The following is a 20668-nucleotide window of genomic DNA, read 5'->3' as shown; positions in this document are numbered from 1 at the left end:
AGTTTAATTGTTATTCTTGTCTAATATTGATCATAATCCCACCGTCCTTCATTAAGTTCTTGATTTGAAAATGATATTACTTCAAAAATTATTGTTGTAGTAAGTGCAAAAGGAGCACGGCCTACAGGGACACAAAGGAGAAAATAGGGGAAATGGAAGCGTGGGGTTCGACGGTGATAGCTTGCGGTCGATGGAGAAAATTTGGTTTTCCCGTATTATTCGAAGTTGTTGTTAATCTCGAAGGTGTTGAATTGGTAGTTTTATATTAAATTTGATTGTAATGTGATGTAAATTTAATATAATGTAAATCTAGTATAGAAATGTGGCTCCTTATTTTTGTAAAGGACCATAAAAAAAACGTACATTATTAAATAAGTTTAAAGCGATACAAGTCCAAACCAAAACTGTCAAATGAAAATACAACTGATCCAAAATGTTAAACCAACCAAAGTAAATAAAGTTGTAAGACACAGCGGAAGACTTCTAAACATCTCGTGGTGACTCAACCCAGCTATCCCATGCGCGTCCATCTCATACCTGCTCAATAACTGCTCACCATCCCCGAATGGATCACCACAGTTTTCAAAATATTTAAACAGGGTCAGTTACTGATTACACAAAACACAATATAAGATACAACATACACATTACCCAAACTCCGTCACAACTCCACACACCTGACTACACACTAAAGTGTGTAGTCCTTCCAGAATACCCATCGCAACAGATATTCCTCGCCGCCAGTGGGGGACCGCAGCCGTTGCCACCTAAGCCCCGCTCATCTCATCCGAGCGATAACCCATGTTCATTAATGTGCACATCCCCTTCTGTGGCGGGTTCCACATAGGGCAAATCAAGGGTGTGAAGCCACTCCCGCAAGTGACTCCACTCAGTCGAGGACGCACCTCGAGAACCACAGACAGTTATACAATCAATTATGCAACAACAACTCCAACATCAAACCAACATGTTATAGATCAACAATAAACACAATCACCATCACAATTATGTAACCAATAACCGAGTAGGGAAACCCTACCTGGAATAAGCAATCACGAGATCGTCACAAGCAGCTAATCAATATCGCTCCTCTACAAAACCTCCTCCTATAATCACATAATCATACCATTACCATCTAATACAACATTATACTCCTAAAACCCCCAATCTACCCAATTAAGGTTTTAAACAAAATCAACGAAACAATATAAAAAATATACAAGGATTTTACCCTCGACACGACGAACTCAACGTCGTAAAGAACACGACGATCCGACAACATTAGCCTTTGGGATTTGACAATAACGCGAAGAACAAAGCAACATAACTCTTTTCTCTCTGGCAAGGTTTTTTTTTAGAAAAAAGTAAAAGTGATTAAGAAAGTAACGGAAAGCTTTAAATAAGAATCACGCGTTATTAACAAATCCCGGCTGAAACAACCCGCAAAACCAACTTACTCGATCGAGTAAGTCACTTACTCGATCGAGTGACCTTTACTCGATCGAGTGCCACACTTACTCGATCGAGTACCCATCAGTCAAAACACTGTTTCGCAACCAAACATACTTACTCGACAGAGTAAACCCCACTCGATAGAGTACCCATAGACATAGAAAACCGTAGTATTACAACTTCGATCCCAGCTAACTTGTTGTCTTTGAACATCCAATGTTCAGGAAATCCATAAAAAGATTCAGGGTCCCCTTCTTTGACAAAATACCCATTTAGTGTAACGTGATACGGTCGCATCTGGATTCCTCGATGCTTGCGATCGTGAACTTGAGTGAGCATTTCGAAAGCCTCCAATATTGTGGGCTGGTATCTCAATCCTAGTGTTATCTTCTGGGAGTGGCCTTCTTTGAAAGGTGGGAAGATGTTGTTCCGGATAGGGTTTAGTGGCATTCCTGGGAAGTATCTTTGGGATTTGAGTATGTGGTTGACCACTAGGTTAGAATATTGGTTGAAATATAGAGGAGCCAATTCACTTTCTACAAGATTGATGATCTGAAATCCTCCTAACTCGTGGACCGGATCTGACACGACTTGATTGTTGGACATTTTCTCGATTACTGCTTTGATAGATGACGAAGTGATCGTCACTATCCGGCCAGGGATTTTGATCTTTTGATGAAGTGTGGATGTCACAGCTTTGGAAGCGTGAATCCATGGCCTTTCGAGAAGTATGTTAAAAGACGCCTTGATGTCCACTACTGAAAATTGACTTTTCTTTCGATTGTTACAGTGGCTATAGTAAGAGTGATGAGGCATATCACTTTGCGTCGCGTCCATCGTATGCGCGAACACCTTGATTAGTTGGGGTCCAATCTGACTCTTTCATGCCTAGCTTGTAAGATGTTTTTAGTTGTATGGCGTTGACTATGGAGCCATCATCCACTAGTGTCATGGGTACATTCTTTTTAAGACATGTGACCGTGATATACAAGGCTAGATTGTGAGTAACACCGAAAGGTGGCAAACTTCATCTGATAAAGTAACTGGGTTACTTAGCTTGATTAAGTCCTGGAGGACTAGGTTGACTACATCGTCTGGAGTAGAGTCGTGTGCTACATTGAGTTTAGCCAATACTTGCAGAAAATCTTGCCGATGTGGAAGTGAACTAGCAACTAGTTGTCAGACTGAAAGATCAACCTTTGTCTTCTGTAGTTGCTTCATTAGGTGGTCAGTGATCGAATCTTCATTATTCTCTGGTGGAGATGTGACATTCCCATTAGTGGCTGAACTATTTGTTTGCACTAGAGTGAGATTTTGATATGGGCGAACAGATCGAGTAAGATGATCTATGTCGAGATCTTACAAAGTTTTGACTAAGGTATGTTCTTTGGGGAAAATGTCTTCGTCATCATCGGCCCAAACAACGTTGATAGTGTTGAGCTCTTTTAAGCGTAGGATTTTGGATTCTAGATTGATAATCTGTTGAACTAAATCGTCAACTACCGTGATGACTTCTTACATTGTAGATTCGTAGGATAGGGTGACGGCCATTTGTGTGGCTCTTTGAGTTGAGATGTTTGACTTTCGCAGGGATGACACGACATCTTCGAATTTAGCAACCTGTCTACTTACACTCCTTGCCCATGCGACCAAATCAGCAATAGTTGGTGTGATGGTAGAGTAGGCTTCTCCATGGTCGACCTTATCGATCTCATCTTCGATTGGAGAGATAAGGTGTGAGCAATCCAAGGTGGATTCCTCATCCGAGATCATCAGAATTTCAAGAAGATTCTTTGTGTTGTTAGGCTTACTCACGGGAGGGATAGGCAAACATCCATCTTCAATCATGTCTTGGAGAGCATGCTTCAGCCTATAACATTTTTTTGGGTCGTGTCCTTTACCCCTGTGATACTTACAATAAGCATTGTCATCCCATAATTTAGACTTCTTTTCTAGGTCAGGTGTGGGTCCTATTGGTTGGATTCTATCTTTTTCATTAACCTTTTCAGCGCATTTGTGTATGTCACCAATGTCGGTGAACTTTCTTGGTATATTGTTCTTTTCGGATGACTAGACGAGGTTGACATCGTCGGTCTTACTAGTGGAACCGTAGGAACGACTTTCAGCTGATGTTGATCCTTGATATCCACGTCCCACAGTTTTGGACAAGAGTCCTTTGCGAATATCATCTTCGATCCTTGTACCTAACACCGTTAAATCTTTAAAAGACGATGTTTTTATACCTCAAGTGGTTTGCATAGATAGGCCTTAAATTGTCCACGAACTTCTCCACAAGAGTGGCCTCGTCTGGACGTTCAACAAGTTGGGTACTAGTCTTCCTCCACCTACTTAGGAAGTCGATGAACCCTTCTTTTTCGTTTTGGGTAAGAACCTCTAAAGTGCGCATGTTGAATTGAATCTCGGCATTATCCGCGTATTGTTTAGTGAACTCGATGGCTGCATCATCCCAAGTAGAAATTTTCTTCTGGTCTAGAGAGTAGAACCACTATTTTGGAATGGTGTCAAGAGATGAAGGAAAAATCCTTAAGAACATCTCTGACTTGATGCCCTTGATAGAAATCTAATATTTGAAAGCACGAATGTGGTTTAGAGGGTTTTTATGCCCCATGAATTTCGGGATGTCAGTCATGTTGAAGTTGGTTGGTAGTTGGGCATTCACTGCTTCATACTTTCGGCTATTTTTCCTGTAGATGTCATCTCCTTTGAGGTACATTAGTTGCTCTTCTAAGTACTGAAGACACTTTTCTGCTTCAATAAGGATAGGGGAATAATCGTTTTCAGGTTTTCCGAAGGGTGGAGGAGCATCGTACTAAGGGATGTCAGGAATAGGACCCTCCGCAGGAGGAAGTCTAGCATCCACGGCTACAATGGGGCCTTCGATTGTTTGCATACGAGCATAGGCGACGTCTTGACTAGCTTGGAGACGAAGTAGCGCCGCCAAGATTTTATTATTACCATTACCATCGGATTGACCATGGACGCTTGCTGCACTTTCGTTTGTTCCAACCATCTTGGACTGAAGATAAGAACCGACGACGAATCAAGACACAATTGACTACTTTGCACACTTACTCAAACAAGACAAAACTCATGGACTGACTCAAAAGGGAAAGGACATGTGTGTCATGTGGGTTAAAAAAAAGAGATGGTTTTGAAATGTTGTCCTAGACAATCATTGTGTGTGATTGTAGGAGTGTTGATTTTGAAGTTGAATTTTGAAAATGGTTGATTTTTGAAATTTTGACCGAGTTTCGACTTGATTTTGTTGACTTTGAGCCTTTTAGGCCATTTTGCAAAATTTAAATTTTTGTATTTTGAAGAAAGTTTTTGAAATTTCGTCATAGTTTTGTTTACAGAAGGTGATAACATACGCGTTACAAACACAAACATAGGCATTATAACGGTATGCTGAGTGTTTTTAGAAGGGTTTTGGTTTAAAAGGTGGGTTGCCATACCAAGCTATCGTACCCTGGTCTGTGGAGAGGTCCGTGCCAAACATGAGTCAGGTCGGTTCCTAGTCCATTCGTTCGAGTAGTGAAAGCTCTTGATATAAACATGAGGAAGCATCGTGGTATGGTTGACATCAATCGCTATCCATCTTTGGGCACAAATAGGAATTTGCACCGTCCATATGGGACGATTGGTCGAATTGGTTGGGTTAAGCCTAAGAAGGTTGGCTAAAACGACCTAAGAAGGTCGAGTAATAAAAACTTACAACTGTCTCATATAAACTATTCCCTAACCTTGTTCAAGTTTCACCCTAGGTAACACTAGACTTAGTCTAAGTGTATCATCCCCAGCGAAGTCGTCAAACTGTGGACACAGCCGACCGCGCCGCACGCACCCGCGAGTTGGTTTCGAGGCGACGACACTTCTCCCACGGAACTCCGGTGCGAGGCTGAAGCACGTCATGGGCCGTTACCTATTTGAAAGGAATTGAAACCGGAGAAGGGTTTGGCAAGCCTGCATTTGTGGAGTCGCCATCAATTTTTATGGAATATTAGAACCGTTCGAATACTTCGTGCCATGTCAAGACACAAAGTAATGACATGAACACTAAGAAATTCGTTACCCTTAGCATTCTATGTCTAGAATGACTCTCGTAATGTCAATGAACACGGATGTTCACAGAGATCTTGAGTAAGGGGTGAGGGTACGTATTAGGAAGCTCGTTTATTTGAACACCTAATCTCGCCTGCCTCGATAGCGGCCTCTACTAATGATCAGGGAAGTTATTTATACTCAATATGTTGTCAGTTATATGCATGCAATGCGACAAACATAGATTAATCCTACCATGTGAGATTAGACTATGTCGGTGAACGCACAATTTAGAAATTAATTGAGTCGAAGTAGGAATTTAGATTAATTACATGTGAATTGCCAAGTATGTAAATCGTACAAGATAAACATGAAATAAAGGAATAAATTACAAAAAATGGATTATAATTGAAAGTTTGAATTTACGTCATAAGTACGCTTCAAAATGGAAGGGTTTGAAAATAAAATAAAATAAACGAATTTAAAATATGAAACTACGCCGAATTATTAGTGATAATATGAAATAATAGTCGATTAAAGCCTTAAACTAAGGTTACATCTAAACGAGATGAGTTCAGAGGCAGAAACCACCTCAGAACAGGCGCAGCATCCGTTGCGCCCCTTACAAGAGGCGCATCAGACCGTGCGTCTGCTCTTGAGTTGGATTCTGACTGTGAAAGTCAGACTCGTTAAATCGTTATTGTTCGTTGGTTAATTAATGTCGATTATTGGTATATAACTCGAGTAGAAGTGATTTAATCATATTGCATGCATATGGAACCGTCATAAAGCGATAAACGGGCGAATGAACGAAATGTTACAATGATTTGCAAAGATGATTTATACAATGTCGGAAACGAAAAGGGCAAAATTTGAAGGTGGATTAAGACGGAAACTAGAAAAGAAAGATTGATGATAAACAAAATGGAAATCATATATCAAAGACGAATACAAGGGACTTGATTTGAACAAAATGAGCCTCTTAAATCCGGGTTCGAATTTTAATGACGAAAACCCGCAAATATTAATTATAAGGGATTTAAGTCGAAAAGTATTAATAAAAAACAAATTTCATAAACTAAAACAATATGAGAATTGAAGAAACAAAGGTAGAAAAACGAAAGACAAAAAAAAGAAACAGATACTCGAGGATGAAGAAGAAGAAGAGCAGCAACAGAGAAGCATCCTCTGGAAGAGGCGCAGCAGATGCTGCGACTATTCCAGAAGACGCACCTGCTGGTGCATTTCTTCTTGGTAGCCTTTCGCTGTTGTTTTGCAAAGATAGATAAAAATAGTTGTTCTAAAATCGGTTTTGAGCATACTCGTGATATAAATCCGTTGGTTAATACAAAATAAAATACAGTAAAGAAAATTGGGATTTACACCCTCAGACTTACATGTTTGACGAAGTGAGATTAACTAAGTTGTCGTTTTAATGATAGCTCGACTCGATGTAATATGACAGTGCCCTCTTAAGAGGATTTAGAACAAATTGATTGAGTTAATTAAAGTGTAGTGGTCAAGTGGGTACGTCTATGCAACGTGGCTGGTACTCAGAATGATCTGAGCTTACGTGGTTGCGTAGATCAAGCACGTAGGTATCGAAAATCAAGAGCGCGGTCTTAGAATGCAAAGGGAGAAAAGAAGGGCGGACACTCGCGTGAAAAATATGTGAGGCGAAGGCCTCTATTTATACTAATCACGTGAAGGAATTTAGGTAAAATTAGGATTAAGAAAGAAGTCCGGAAGAAATTTGAAAATTGGAGAAAAAGAAGCCCAGGAAGAGACGCGACGGGAACTGCGATTCTATCAAGAGGCGCAGTTCCTGCTGCGTTCTCTCTTGGGCAGTTTCCTGCTCAGCAAGGAAGATTTCCACGGTTCTAAATAGGAATTAGGGAAGATGTATGCTTCCTTATTCCACAAGGTAGATATTTTCGTGATAGAAGATAAAATAGGAATAATACTCCAAAAAAATCCACAATATTCCGACTCGCTTTTAAGACGGTTTTAGAAAATGGAAGCGGTTTTTTACCCGGACTCCAAATGTACTCTAATTATTGTCAAAACGACCGTATCGGCGCGTAGATGACGACCATGAGGTTGACTCAACTGTTTGAGTTATCATGTGTCGATGAACTTACGAAATATCATAAATCGCTCCGCGTGATTAAACATGCGGCCCAATCATCATTGGGTGGTTGGCGGGAGGTGTAGAAACGAGGTGTCTACAAATGGACATCTTTCATCTCCATTCTGTAGTATCAACCCGAGTCACCTGACTCATCTGTCACACCTATGAATGGCGACCTCCACCGAACACCAAATAACAACCACGGTCTTCCTTAGATTTTCTGTCAATACTGCATCCAAAGCTTTACATGTAAAACACAAAGTTATCCAACTAAAATTGAGAGTTGATAAACTAAAAAGCTCATTTCACAAAAGTAAAGAAAACTCAAACTTCTACAATGAAAAGGAACAATTTCAAGGTTTGGGTTTTTATCATAACTAAATTAAGTTTTCCAATTATAATTGTGAGTTTTGAATGTTAAACTCCATAAGCACTTAAATAAACCCAAATTTTAAACTTAAAACTCAAAGTTCTCACTATAAAATTATGTATATTCAAAGTTAAAACAACTACTCAAACAAATTTGAAAATGAATTTTAATTTTAGATTTGGGAATTCTTAAGCTCGAAATTGAAACCTGGATGTTGGTAGTTATTGTCCATCAAACTATCGAATACCTACGCCCGACAGTGACAAAATAATAGAAGGGGCCGACCTAAGGAGATGTGATCGATGATCGGAATGGTGGTGACGAACTGTCGACTATAGAGGAAGTGGTGGCGGGAGGCAGAAGTTTAACGGGGGTTTTCTGCTTGATACTCTTAAATAAGTTTTCAATTGTTATTTTTAGTCGTGTTGGTATGCTAATATGGAGTAACTTCTTTCCTTTCTTGGGCTATCTTCTCCTATTGGGACGTCTTATGTTATAGGACGGTCTTATAGGAGAGTAGCTGATTAAATTAGTGTCAGGTCACAAAAAACTATTGTAATTGTGGGAAATTATCTGTATACTTCCCTTAATTTAGAAGGATTATAACGATTTAACAATGATGATTAAAGGTCATAAACAAAATACATAAAAAAAGTATAAAGGATTTAGAATTAACCTTCGGTCCTAGCAAAATTGGCCTAAGAACAATATCAAAATTGATATTCGCCTATTAGTTGCACCCAAGACGATCTGAGATATGCCCTTTGATTATGCTAGAAATCGATCTAAAATTTTCTGTAAAATTTAGTTGTTTTTGTGTTGAGAGAGGAGGCTAGGTCAAGAAAAAGAATTAGGGTAGAAATAATTCTCTCCCTTTCTTTTTATACAGACCGAAATTTGGAATCAATTAGGAAAGAAAAAACATCCTAATTTTCGCCAACCAGACCGAAAATAAGGAGTGTATTTTCCTTATTTTGGTCTTTCCAAAAATATATAATATGTGTTGAATTGTCATCTAGTGAGGATCGAACCCATGACCTCTTGGCTTGTGTACCCTCACTATTACCACTATGACACATTCAACTTGTTGATATTAAATATAACTGATTATATTTAATTACGAATTAACAGATTAATTCGTCCAAGCTAACATTATATATATTTAATTAAATATAACTTATTATATTTAATTTACGAATTGACAGTTAATTCGTCTCAACTAATATTATTTAATTTTCATTAAATAATTATCTCATCAACACATCGACTAACTTTTTAGTCATTTTGGGCATCAATGTAATTATATTTCTATAACCACATTTCTCAAAAACATCGTATAGGTGTGACCTTTAGGGACCAGTTGATCACCGTCATCTGTATGATAATAACGTCAAACTTTCTAGCAAGCCAACCGTTATTAGGTAAATGTTAATCAACTGATTAAATATACGAAGTACACCCTTGTGAACCTGTAAGAGATTTACAAATGTTATCACACTAATTTGTGGAGGACACAAGCTCCAACAGTAATGTCATATTTAAATTAGTACTTATCATGTCATATTATTTTTTGCCATGTCACATTAAAGGGATGTTTTAGATGTATAACAAATTCTCACGCCAAATTATGATATATAGTACAAGACAATTACATATTTTTTTAAAAAATATAAATAGTTTGAATTATGAAGACAACAAATTTTTTTGTGTCAATTACGAAATCAAATATATATGAAGAAAATAGTTATCCAAAATTTGCACCGGAAACTTTCCAACTCATTAACATAAAATATGTGCTCTTTTATTCGAGACTACCTTTTAATAAAACAATACATCCATAACTTATCAGTTTCTACCTTACGTTTTTTTTACCTTTAATTTTACCTCAGTTTCATGCCTTTTGTATTTCTTCCCTCTTCAGATTACCCATGTGATATTTTGCATTATCTGCATTCACATACGTTTCATGATGCTTTAAAGTTTATATACAAAAATACATTGAGCAAAAGGTAAAACATCAACATGGCAAAAACTTGACAAAAGAATCAAAATATTATCACATGTAAATCATTTAAATTAAACCGAATGGAAAACATGAATTCAAATATAAGCATACGATTCATAAAACTTACAATATAACAAATTAAAATATACTTTATTGGACGCAGGGGCGGACCCACTGCTAAAGGTGGTGTTGCAAATGCTACACCAAAAGAAAAAATTTATGTGGAGAAAATGAAATCTGCTACCCAAAATTAATTTATTGCTAAGTAATCAATACCTCAAGTCCCAAGCCGTGAGATTAACCTCCTAAATGTCCAATGCTCTAGTATAAATTCCCGAAGTGCTCACTCTCAATTCCCCAAATCATGGAATTTAATGCTATGCAATCAATTTATAACTATGTCTAGTAGAGTAGTATTTTGTTTAAGTATGAATTTAAGTATGTGGAGTAGTATTTTGTTTTTCATCCTTGTAGGCTCATTGTCATATGATAATGTGATTATATGTTTTTAAAATGTTTTTTCTGTAAATCGGATGTTCACTATCAAAATAATATTGAGTATAAATAAAAAAGTAAAAATCAAAATCAAAATAGAAATAATCGATTGGTGGTGAAAAATAATTTCCCTTTGTATTTTCGCCACATCAAATCATCTTGTCAACAATTTGCTAAAAAAAACGTTACATTATTCTATTTTTCTTCATAGATTTCAATACGATTTGTCTATAAGTAAACATTTACTATCAAATACTGTCAACAATTTGCTACAAGAATGTGATTATTTGTATCGATGGTGATGTGGGCTTTCCAAATTTACGGGTTGATTTCGACTTTGAGCTAGATTGAGCTCGAGATTTAATGGGCTTAGTTATTCTAAAACAAAATAGAGTTAACTGTCATATAAATTCAACATTCGATCGATTAGCCGCTATTTTTAATAACATTATTACGGAGTATAATTTTGCTACACCATAAATAAATTTCTGGGTCCGCCCCTGATTGGACGACGACGACAACAACAACAACAACAACAACAACAACAACAACAACAACAACAACAACAACAACAACAACAACAACAACAACAACAACAACAACAACAACAACAACAACAACAACAACAACAACAACAACAACAACAACAACAACAACAACAACAACAACAACAACAACAACAACAACAACAACAACAACAACAACAACAACAACAACAACAACAACAACAACAACAACAACAACAACAACAACAACAACAACAACAACAACAACAACAACAACAACAACAACAACAACCAATATACTCCCTATAATCCAATAAATAAATTAAATCATAAAATATAATCCACAACTTAGAAACTCATGGGCAAACGGGTAATAAATTTTAAATAAATAAAGTGACTAAAAATTATTATAGGTATTATGCATTTTATAGCCATTACACAATCATAGATTCCCATATTTTAATTTTAATTTTAATTTATTTTGTGGTATTATTATTAGATAATTGATTGCCGAGGAACTAAAGCGGTGAATTAAATAGGAAACAAATGTTAATGGAAACTATGGGTGTTAAGTAATATAAAGAGTTTTAATCAATTTATTAACATATACTCCCTCCTATTTCATATGTTGTTCCCTTTTTAATAAAATACTACTCACATATATTAGAAAAAGTGGAACAACATATGAAATAGGAGGTAGTATTATATTACAAAAATTAATTAATTGGGAAAAACTTTTAATTAATCTGGGGTGTTAAGTATTATGAAGAGTTTTAATCAATTTATTACCATGTTTAATTAAAAAAATAAACTAAATAGGAAAAAATGTCAATAAAAATGGTGGGTGTTAAGTAATATGAAGATTTATAATTAATTTATTAACATGTTTTATTACAAAAAGTTCAATTAAAATGTCAATATTAATTATAAATTATAAAATTTTGATTTAAATTTGTAAGGATTACATAAATTTTGGAAAACTATATATTTAATATACAAAGTTAATTTAAGAATAATGATAATATCCTTTAATATTATAAATAAGTGAATTAAATTAATTTATAGATAAATGAATTAAATTAATGCCATGTAGTAATAAATTGATAATCCATGTCACATTAATTCGCCATGTCACACTAAAAATATGCCATGTCACATTAAAAGTTGTCATATCACATTATTTTAGGTACTCTTTTAATTAGATGTTACAGAAGTGGGATAATAAGCTAAACTAAAAAGTGTCTAAACTAAGCCTCCAGTGCTAGTGCAAACAAATCAAATAATACTTTAAAGATATTAATTAGTTAACTTCAGCAAAAAAGCTTACAATTAGAAACCAAATCTAAGTAATTAATTTACAGCGGAAGTTTATAAAGATACAACTGAATAACTGCAGCTCAAACCAATTTAAATTACTTATTAAGGCCCTGTTCTTTTGGACTGAAGTTGTCTGAACTGAACTGAACTGAACTGAACTTAATATAGCTGAACTGAACTGAACTAAACTGAATTGAAATAAAAATAAATGATTATAATAATAATAATAATAATAATAATAATAATAAAATTAATACCAATAATTATAAATATTATAACAATATTATTCATTATTATTATTATTAATATATTAATATAATATAATAATATATAAAAAAATAGTAATATAATAATAAATATAGTAATAATAATAATATATTAGTAATATAAAGGCTAATTTCATAACTTATACCTTGAATAATTCCGTTTTTTAAATATTATACCTAGAATAAATTTCTTTAAAACCTTATACCTAAACTGCTAATTTCTTCCAAACTTCATACAAAATCTCAAAAAAAGACACGAATTGACTATTTTGTCCTTACTTATTAATCACCCACCTTTCTCCACCACATTCAACCACCAACCCTTATCTTCTCCAACACATTCACCCACCAACCCTTATCTTCATCACATACACTCCACCACCATCACCTTTTCCTACCGGCACCACCATCACCCTTTCATGCCGGCACATACAATCCACTACCATCACACCTCTGGGAGCCCCAAACTATGTTATAATTCTAAAGATACAAAACAGAAGAAAATTGAAGACCCGAACAACGAAGACGACTCGATGACAAGGGGATCAGAATCGGAGGGGAGGACAGTGACGAGCGTGCCGAGGACAAGTGAGGCATAGTCAAGGGAGAGATAGAGGGAATCGGCGAGGGCGGATGAGTTGACTCGGAATGGGGAAGGGGGTGGATTTGAGGGAAGACAGAGAGAGGGAGGAGATGGTGTCGGAGATGATGAGTTTAGGGAGAGGAAGGAGGCCGTGTTTGAAAGGCTTTCGACGGATCTGGAGGGTTATTGGGTGGTTTGCATACTTGAGGTGGTGATGTGGCGGGTGCGTGGGAACTGGGAAATAGTGGTGATAGGTTGGGGAAAAGAGGCGGAAGATCAGAGCAGGCGACGGGAGGACAACTGTGGATGGCGGTAATGGCACCAACGGTGGTGTTGAAGGTTTTTAGTGGTGGTAATGGTGGATATGTGGGTTAATAGGTGGGAAAGGGGGATGATATTTAATTATTAAGGGGTAAATTCGTCAATTCAGACCATTTTTTTAGATTTGGTATTAAGTTTAGAAGAAAAAATATTTTGGGTATAAAGTTTTAAAGAAAGTTATTCTAGGTATAATATTTGAAAAACGGAATTATTCAAGGTATAAGTTATCAAATTGGCCTAATATAAATGATAACATTATTAATAATAATATAATATTAAATAATACAATATATTAATTATAATAAATAAAAAATAAATACGATAAGTATAATATAATATAAATATTATAAATAATTTTAACAATTGATATAAATAATAATAGTAATAATATATGTAATATAATAATAATAATAATAATAATAATAATAATAATAATAATAATAATAATAATAATAATAATATAATAATAATAATAATAATAATACTTTAGACTACTAATATTGCCATTAATCATAATAATATAATAATAAATAAATATATTAAATATAAATAAAATAATAAAAATAATAAAAAAAACAATAGTAATATAATAAATATAATAAATATATATAATATAATAATAAAAATATTAAATAGATTAATATAATAATAATGATAACAGTAAGAATATAAAATAAGAATAGTATTACTAATGTTGAATCGAATCAATCAATATATTTGAATCGAATCGAATCAACTTAATAGAAATGAATCAATTGAACTGGACTTATAAGAACTGAAAGTAAGTCCAAATGAACAGGGCCTAAGTCAAGTCTAGACTAAGGCCTTCTTTTTTTCCTCTTAATTTCAACTCAGTTCAGCTTAGTTCAAATTCATTAGTTCAGTTCAACCCACTTTAGTCCTGCTCAATTCAACTCTATTAAGTTTAGCTCAGTTCAACTTTATTTCTACTGCTTCTACTATTCTACTATTAAGTTCAGCTCAACCTTGCTACTACTGGCTTTTGTTTTTGTTTTTGTTTTTGTTTTTGTTGTTGTTGTTGTTGTTGGTACCACTACTACTGCTTAATTGATATTTTTAGTTAAATGTGAAAAAAATGGCAAAAGAGATAAAGTTTTGAAAGTCAAACCAATTAATATTACAGTAATCTAATAGTTAATACAATCCAAAATTATTCAATATAAACATATTTAGTATCTCATCTACATAACATCATCTAATTTTGCAAATTATATTTCTTTAGCTATCTGCTTTCACACTTTGGCGATGAGTTTCTTACGATCTTTATCGTCCATGTCTATCTCCTTTCTTCCTTGACTACCTGCTTATTTTATGACTAGTATATCACGTTTATGCATCCGTATGAAATTATGAAATGTGAAAGCGGAAACGATAATTAACATTGATACTTGTGTGACATTTGAGGCATATTATGTAGCACCTTCCACCTTTTCTTTGATTGACTAAAAGATATTTCATTTATAAAGATGAGCGTCGTCAGTTAAAATGTACCCTAGATGATGAGATTATGCAAGTAGACAGCTAGAGCGAGAAAGCAACAATGAAAGAATATGACTTTGCGTGAGGGGTTTCTAGAGATAGGTGAGGAAACATTGTTTTTCAAATATTTGAGAATATACTATTTTTGTGAATCGATAGGTGACAAATAAACAAGTTTTGTGAAAAAAATGTTTTGAGTTGGGTCATGCAAATGTTTGTATAATTTTTGCTTTTCATTAACCCAAATTACTGTGTAATTAAAATTTTTGATGTTTTTTTTTTGTTAGAGTGAAAAAGGCTAACTTATTGTATTGTTGTATTTTCAGGTTTAAATTTTTCATGTTAGATATAAAAATACTTTATAATATTGTGTTTTCAGTTAATTAAGTTTTGTTCAGCTCACTTCAAGTCGATTCATTTCACTTCATTTCTATTCAACTCCATTTAGTTCAGTTTAGCTCACTTTAAGTGTCATGAAACTTATTATTTTTTCTATTTATAAAATATGCTTAACTAGTTTAAAACCCGTGCAAAGTTGCATGGCTATAGATATAATCACTGTAAAGTTATATCATTACAATATTATATTATTTTAGTTTAAATTTACAATACTTGATAATGACAATTTCCCTTTCAAATCTATTGTAGCAAAAAAAAATAAAGAATTGTTCCTCTATATAGTTATAACATCCCATTAATATAACATAGCCCCAATTCTTGTAAATCCTAAATTGGTCATGTTATCATCTACTACTACTTTTAGTGATAGTTCTACCAAGGATAATGTGACTATTATTACTGTAAAAAAACGGCCAAAACATTTACTTCTCATCCAAGAAGTGTTGCTTTGATCCTGTACTTCCCACCGAGCTTCCTTGAATATCTCATGCCAATGGACTCCTTTTCTTAATGTCACATCGAATCAATTAGAGATTATATTCCACATGATACATTAAAAGCAAATGCCAAGGTAGTCTTCTGTTCATCTTCTGAGGCTACAAAAATTTAAAATCCAACCTATTATAAGTGCTCTGTATAGGGGAAAATATCAATCAATTAGTGCATATTAATAATGCATGGATCAATGTTGCATATTTTATAAATATAACTCTTCAAAATACCTAGACTTACTAACAGTAAATACACTATACAACCAGTTGTATTGGTTGTATAGAAAAGAACCCGAGCTTTAGAATTACTTAGTTGAGCTTAGACCTATAGATTATGAGCTTTGTGTAAAAGAATTCGAGCTCCATTATAAAAATATTAAACTTAAAAAATTATAATGAAACGCAAAAATAATATATAGGAGCTCAATTAAATTTAAATTTTTGACATCAAAAAATTAAAATATAAAAAAAATATAAGAGCTCGAAAAAAATACACATAAGCTCAAAAAGATTGATTATGGTTGTACAATGCTCTTGTACAACCAGTTGTATAATATTATTTGTGACTTACTAATACATAGTTCCAAAACAATCAACTTAAGTTAGTTTGTACGGAGTATTATTTCTTTAGCAAGGATAGTTGGAAATTTATTTGGCTAATATCACAAGGCCAATACTTAAAAACAAAGGGAACTAAAAGGTTAAATTGTGCGATACATATCATCCCTCAAATGTATAATTTGATCATCAATTATTGAAGTTGGAAAAAATGTGTAATGAATATTGTAGATGTCAATGATGGAAGACATTCAATTCCGTTTTAATTTTTTTTTAAAAACTATAACTCATTTCTATTAAACCTAAAAAACAGGCTGCTCATGATATTCGTACATAAGACGTTATTATTAAGAAACTTCAAGCGAATAATAAATGAAACAAAATAACATTATTTTAGCATACGATCAACCCAAAACATTTTTTAAACTCAACTATACATCACCGAGTCTTTTAACTATTACGCTTAAAAAGGCTACTACATCTAGTGCCTTGTTGGGGATGCTTGTATGGACTAAAAAAATACGCCCTCCGTTCCATTCATTTGTTTACTTTTTTATTCATTGGGAAGAGTATTTTAATCAAAGGTAAATAAATGATTGTGACGGAGGGAGTAGTTTTTTGTAGTAATCAAACACTCGAACAAACAACCTTCATGACCCGCAATATTTCGTTAAAGTTGAAAATCTCTTGTATTATGATTACCTTTACACAATAAGCATAATTACAAAAGAAAAGAATAACAATAGTGTCACTTGTACTACAATTTGAGATCATCAAATTAAATCTAAGTTGTCTAAAAAAAACTACTCCATAACTACTAAACTTAACACTAAAAGCAAAAAATATATCGGTAAGACTCAATATAAATGATGGTATTTGATTTGCCTAAGCCGCCACAGATGCCCTGTTAACTAAGACTCTGGCATTAAGAATGGGCTAGATTGTGTGGCTAATGAACCAAGTAGAGTAAAGTCAATAAGTCAAGGCTTTGTAAATGTTTACTTAAACATTAGAATCAATTTTCTCTCTAGTGGGAATACTCAATTGTTGTGTAAATCTCGTGACCAATATGCTCAAAGAATTCATACTTCCTCAACATCATTCATTTATTTATATTATGTATTCTTTATGAAGGGTATTTTAATCAAAGGTAAGCAAATGATTAAGACAAAAGTAGTACATGTTTTGTAACATCACCTGCAACCTTAGTATAAAACCCGTGCACGATGCACATTAATAAAAAAAATCGTTAATGTGTTTACAAATATGTGTATGGCAATTATTTGCATGGCCCTATCCTGTATTGTAGACATAGCATAGAATCAAAATCCTCAAATAATGTAATTAAAAACTGTGTTAGCATATCTATGTTATAAAAAAACGCATTAGCAGGATAAATCATGAATGCATATACCAAGGTTCTAATTTATGCATGAATAGGCATGACTAACTGGAGGAAGTCATTAGTATTCAAATAAAAATAAATTTATATTAGGTTCTATGATTTATCATATGGAGCAAATGCAAAAATTGAGCATGTATTGACAATTTTTTGGAAAATCATTTATTAAAACAATTCCTATGGTAAAAATAATAAGGCATCCATCATCTTGTATCAGAAGAGTAACGATACATATAAATTGTATCAAGACCAATTAGACATTGTATTCAAGGTTGTTGGCAATATCCGTTTACTCTTATGGGGATCAAAGTTAATTAAAATCAAACATATCTTAATTGAAATGGAAAAATGAGGAAGAGTACTAAGAAATATCATATCTCAACCGGTAACTGAAATGAACAATTAAGCATACCGGATGAAGATGAACTTGAAACTCGAGCCTTCCATGATTCGCTCTCTCGAGTCGCATTCTGCATAAAATTAAGCGAACACGGAAAGCATAAATCAGTGAAAATAATAGTAAACCAATGAGATTTTCTATATCAAAATCCAATCCTATCATACAATAATCATGCAAAAATAGGTAAAAAGGTGAAACAATACAAAGGTAAATAATGCAATGAAGATGAAACTCCATCTTACCACCATTAGATTCGTCCTCAATTTTGAGAATCTTCACTTGGATTAGTGCTAGCGATTTGTGTTTGAAGAGTGATTGATGAAAGATCAAAGGGACAAAAAAAAGAGTGAAGAGTAGATTAGAGAGGGAATAGACGAAGGATAAAATGTGGAGGCAGGGATGTAAATTAAAATTAGAGGTCAGAGGAGGATGAGAGAGCAGTAGGTGGTGGCTAAACAAAATCGCGGTTTAGCCCTAATTTAGGGTTAGAGGCACTTAATTGAGCGGGAAAACTTTTAATGAGAAGACGACACGTGTACAGGCTGATGTGTAGTGGTTTCTCTATTATACTTTTATATATATAGATAGATAGATAGATAGATATAGATATAGATAGATATAGATAGATGGATTTAGCGAGTCTGTCGAGAGCTTTTCTTTTTATTTCTTTTAAGAGAGTCTGAGAGCTTCTTTATTAAGTGCATATCCACCGCGAAAAATAGCGGGTCAAGCTTGACCCATCCATCATGTCTCTCTCGTGCCTCATCCGTTCATCATGTCTCATTCCGCCTTCGTGCTCTCTATTTTTACCACCTTAGCAAGGTCTCTTTAGTGTATTTTCTGGTCAAAACGCGCAAAAATAACCGATTGAATGGGCCCCATTTTTTTATTTTAATTTTTTTTCGTGACAGGTGGGCGCTAACTGAAATGGCGCTATTTTGTGGCCTTTGTCCATTGTCGCCGATTGAGCTTGACTTCCTTGCGAGCGGAACCGACTGTTCCCAACTGAAATTGCGCTATTTTGTGGCCTTTGTCCATTGTACCCACTCAGTGACGCACCAGTATTCCCCATTGGTGCCACAACTCTTGGTGCCTCTCGCTCTCCGTGAAAGTCGAGCAGGCACTCCGCGACCGATATGGCCGAAGACAGAGTTTTGGGATTCTGCCTCATGACCTCCTGTTGTGCCCACCTCTTCAACCCGTCAATGAATTCGAATGTCCTGTCCGTCTCGGACATTTCGGTAATCTCGAGCATGCACGCTGAGAATTCCCTCACATATTCTCGAATTGATTTGGTGTACTTGATTTCCTTCAACTTCTTCCGAGCAACAAACTCCGTGTTCTCGGGGTAGAAGTGATCCTTCAAGATCCTCTTGAAGTCGGCCCACGATGTCACCGTAATCGTGCCCACATCGATTTCCTTGTACCTAGCCCTCCACCACATCTTGGCATCGTCGACTAGATATATGCTTGCCGTGACAACTTCCGCGTCTTCGTCGAGGCCACTTACTCGGAAGTATTGCTCCATATCGAAGATAAAGTTATCGACCGCTTTCGAATCCCTCGCCCCATCGTAGGTACGAGGTGGAGGTGCCTTCACCTTATGGCCCCCTACAGATTTCCCGTCATTGGCCACCGCTTTCACGAGCGTGGCGCAAGTATTCTCTAACATCTCGACCTTTCGGTGGAGATGATTGATCTCTTCCTCTCGATTATCGGGGATCGCATCACTGATCGCTTGGATGCGGGTGTTCATCCCGTCCACCTTCGTTTCAAGTTCACAAACCGTCTTCTGCAACTCCTCGAGGCTCGCGGCCATCCGCATAACGACGCCCTCGAGTTTGGGAAGCTTGACGTCGATTGATTCCTCTAAGGCATCCACTCGATCTTCAATTGTTTCGCCCATTTTCTCGATCTTGATAAACAAACGCGGCGTGCAGAAACCCGTCCGAAGACCGGGCTCTGATACTAAATGTCACGGTCCGGTACTTTTGCCGGATCGTGGCGCGCACCCTTGCCCGGCTCAAGGCAAGATGCAAGCGACAAGGATCTTCGTACTAGTGAAGGATCGCTCACTAGCACGATACTCAGGTCTCAGCAACACTCGACAGGATTGCAACGAGAGCGTCAAACACTAGTGTTTGTCAAGCACTAGGCATTCGTAATCGGTCTCGGATGTGTGAGTCGGGATCCTAGTGTCGATCCCACAAACACGGGTTGTTAGAAAGTGAAGGCAAAGAGTCGTTCACAACAAAGCAACAATAATCAACACGAAGGTACAAGGTAGGAAGCAGATTTTCATTCACTAGTACTCCCTAAAGAGGGAAATTTGATATTTAGATCCTGGTAGTAGGAGACATTGAAATTACAAAACTAGTGTAGAATAGCGATATATCTATTTGTGGAAAGA

General features: G+C 35.2%; 1 long non-coding RNA gene across 1 annotated transcript; it reads right to left on the bottom strand.

Annotated features, from left to right (window-relative positions):
* Window positions 1-15522: 15522 nt before the first annotated feature.
* LOC141629657 (uncharacterized) lies at window positions 15523-18728 on the bottom strand. Its single transcript, XR_012537323.1, has 3 exons — window positions 18501-18728; window positions 18271-18328; window positions 15523-16003 (listed from the first exon to the last, which is right to left on the bottom strand). It is a non-coding gene; the product is annotated as an uncharacterized LOC141629657 (long non-coding RNA).
* Window positions 18729-20668: the final 1940 nt, after the last annotated feature.

The sequence above is a fragment of the Silene latifolia genome, chromosome 2, assembly GCF_048544455.1.
Source record: "Silene latifolia isolate original U9 population chromosome 2, ASM4854445v1, whole genome shotgun sequence".
In the NCBI taxonomy this organism is placed as follows: domain Eukaryota; kingdom Viridiplantae; phylum Streptophyta; class Magnoliopsida; order Caryophyllales; family Caryophyllaceae; genus Silene; species Silene latifolia.
This window is presented reverse-complemented; position numbering and strand designations above follow the sequence as displayed.